Genomic DNA, 3721 nt, shown 5'->3' on the forward strand with positions numbered 1-3721 from the left:
ATCATCATTTTTTCTTTTTCATTTTTAAGGTAGAGGATGGCAGAAGGGGTACATCAAGGGGATGTTGCTCGGATCATAAAACGGCAAAACCGTTTTGCCATTATTTCAAACAACTAGTAGAACCATACTAGGGAACAGTTAATTACAACCTCAACCAACATCACAACCCTCCCCAGTTGTAAACTATAAGGAGGAATGTTGGTCCAAAGAATAACGAGTCCTGCCAAATCATTTGCATACTGGTAACATGTAATCTTGCATTTTCGTAGAATTAATAATATATACCAGAAAGGGCCATGCGCACCATGGTGAGAAGGTGCAGGGGAAGATGGACATCGTCGATGAATATTTCCGTGGATCAACATTAACTTTAGAAGCATATTCCTCTTTTGCTGAATCCATACAGACACCACCAAGTGCACATCATCTTTGCGACATCGCAGTAGGACAGCAGGTTCTTTCAGTCTGACCAAACTCTGGAATAACAGCAAAACTTTCAATATTCAGAGTAGATAAATATCGTTCGATTCAAAACTCTATCCAATGTTGCAATTTTCAATATTTGCTTTTATTGAATGCAACATCCAACCGCGCATCCAAAGTGTTCTCACAAACAATCTTTCCATCTCGAGATGCCAGGACAACACCTCCAGAGCTGCAAAACAAGAAAAAAAAGGGTCAGTATCATCATTTTTCTTTTTCATTTTTAAGGTAGAGGAAGGCAGAAGGGGTACATCAAGGGGATGTTGCTCGGATCATAAAACGGCAAAACCGTTTTGCCATTATTTCAAACAACTAGTAGAACCATACTAGGGAACAGTTAATTACAACCTCAAACCAACATCACAACCCTCCCCAGTTGTAAACTATAAGGAGGAATGTTGGTCCAAAAAATAACGAGTCCTGCCAAATCATTTGCATAACTGGTAACATGTAATCTTGCATTTTCGTAGAATTAATAATATATACCAGAAAGGGCCATGCGCACCATGGTGAGAAGGTGCAGGGGGAAGATGGACATCGTCGATGAATATTTCCGGTGGATCAACATTAACTTTAGAAGCATAGTCCTCTTTTGCTGAATCAGACACCACCAAGTGCACATCATCTTTGCGACATCGCAGTAGGACAGCAGGTTCTTTCAGTCTGACCAACTCTGGAATATACAGCAAAACTTTCAATATTCGAGAGTAGATAAATATCGTTCGATTCAAAACTCTTATCCAATGTTGCAATTTTCAATATTTGCAAAAAATGATTTAATGATCTTGACATTCACAGACCTGAACAATGACATCTTTCAAAAGATTTTTGTACACATGGTGATCACGGCTCACATTCAGAAGTTCCTTGGATGCCGATTCTTTCATTTCATTAACCACATCATCTTGTGCTTGAAGGACCTTGATCCTAGATGCATTAAGCTGCATCGAGTACTCCTTGGGGATAGTGTATCTTGATATTCTTAATCAAAGTACCCTCTTTCAAAAAAAAAAAAAAAAATAACGCATACTCTTATTCATAAAAGAATGTCTATATTAATTATACTAGAAGTGCTAATTCTACATCAAAACAGACTAAACTCACTTTCCTTCATCTTTTATTATCATCCTGACGGTCAAACTTCTTCAATTTTCTAGCTTCACCCGTCACATTATGGTTTCAGGTACATGTGAACAAAACTCGATTAGAAAAACTGATTTTTTTTACTTGATTCAATTCGAAAATATTTGATTTAAATTGACTTTGAGTTGTTTTTTTATAAACTCGACTCAACTCTAACAAAATTTCAAGTTCTCAATTGAGTTATAAAATACAACTTGAATAACTCGAAATTTTAGTAATTAGTGGAATGATTTTTAAGTTTGAAAAAAATATGAAGAATTATATATACGTATTGTATATGGTTATAAAAAATAATTTCAAATTAAAATCAAATAGTATCATAATATTAGAAAAATTTAAAATTAAATTTAAACAGAAACTCGTAAACTCGACTCAAATTGAAAAAAATTCAAATAAAGTTTAATTTTAAAAATAGGACTAATCATCTCAAATAACTCAATTTTTTTATTCAACTTGATCGAATATTCATCCTAGTTTCAGGTTCTAATCAAACTAGTGTGATAAACTATACAAATCCAGTGTGATAAAGCAATTTAACTATACAGATCCAGTATGATAGAGCAAATTTAACTGACTAATGAAATTTACTGCAGAAAAAAGTAAAAAATAAGTAGAATATAAATTATCTGACCCTTATTTCCATATGTAATAAGTAAAGGGAGGTAGAATAATAGGGAAACCTCTGAATTATGAAATATCTTCCGTGACTCGATCCTATTACCCTAAGATTAAGTAGAATATTTTAGAAAAATCAATTGGTAGAACACAAGGCTCTTAACTTGGGGTCGTGGGATCGAGTCTCACAAAGGACATTTCATAATTTGAAGATGGAACATGCTCTCAACCTGACGTTAGTCACCCTACTATCTTACCGCGTTACGAGAATAAGGGTAAGTTAATTTACTTTTTTATTTTAGAGAAATCAGCTTACATCTTCTTTCGAACTTCGACTTGCTTCTCCTTCTTCTCGTACTCTTGCCTGATCTTCTTCTTCTCTGCCTCCACTAACTGGAGCTTCTCAATGTTGAATTCCTAAAATACATATGGATTAACCGTCAATTCAGCAAAATTTCCAAAAACAATAATTATAAGCCAGAGGTGGAGATAGTGGGAAAATCAATGAAAATTGAAATACCTCTTCAGCTGACACGGAGATCTCGTGAGCTTTCTCCTCCGCTTCTTGGCGGATGAAACTCACCATCTGCTGGATCTGCTTGGACACATCTGAGTCGTTCATTTTCGCGGGGATCCTGATTTGATTGTTGATGATCTGATCGTAAACAGATGATAGAACAGATCTTTTTATCTGATTTTGGATCGAAAGACGACGAAAACTAGAAGCGGGCAGTGGAGATGAGTTCTTCTATTCGTGCTTCCCATTCTTCTATTCGTGCTTCCCAGATGTGTCTGACCAAGAGCCGGTTTATTTATTTCAAATTAAATGAAAAAGAGTCGGACTTATTCGGCAATCTCTTTGGCAATTAATTGTCTATTGCCCAGGGGATATTCGAGTTTTAATCCTATTAAAACTTTATTTAAAACAGGAAACAATTAGAACTAAATCTGATTTAATTAGGCGTTTCCTGTCTAATAATTTATCGATATGCCATTTCAAATTATTTTATTAATTTTAATTAATAAAATAAAAAGTCCACCTCTATAAAATCTTATAACATTGACAATATTATTAAAATCTTATACCATAAATAACCAATAACATATAATAAAGTAACGTTGTTATTCAGTTTGTATCATCGATCAAAAGAATCGTTAAATAATAATATTAATATATATTTCATCTTTTTTTAATTAATCATTGGTATTTGATTTATTAATCGACTGATCCAGATCATGTACTATAGAAGCTCGGACAATCCTCCCAATCCAACTTTTTCATTTTTTATATTTACAATTGAGACACTTAATGTTTTCAATCACACTTTTTATTTTTATAATTTAGATTTCTAAATTTTTTTAATCTCATTTTTTACCTTTATATTTGAGATCCCTAATTTTTCAGTCTCACTTTTTAGATTTATAATTTAGACTCCTAATTTAATCATTTTTCTGAGATTTATTAATGTAATATTAAATT

General features: G+C 33.2%; 1 pseudogene; it reads right to left on the reverse strand.

Moving 5' to 3' along the window:
• Window positions 1–555: 555 nt before the first annotated feature.
• On the reverse strand, window positions 556–2966 carry LOC120186945 (annotated as a pseudogene).
• Window positions 2967–3721: the final 755 nt, after the last annotated feature.

Source organism: Hibiscus syriacus, unplaced genomic scaffold (genome assembly GCF_006381635.1).
Source record: "Hibiscus syriacus cultivar Baekdansim isolate YM2019G1 unplaced genomic scaffold, ASM638163v2 tig00113721_pilon, whole genome shotgun sequence".
In the NCBI taxonomy this organism is placed as follows: domain Eukaryota; kingdom Viridiplantae; phylum Streptophyta; class Magnoliopsida; order Malvales; family Malvaceae; genus Hibiscus; species Hibiscus syriacus.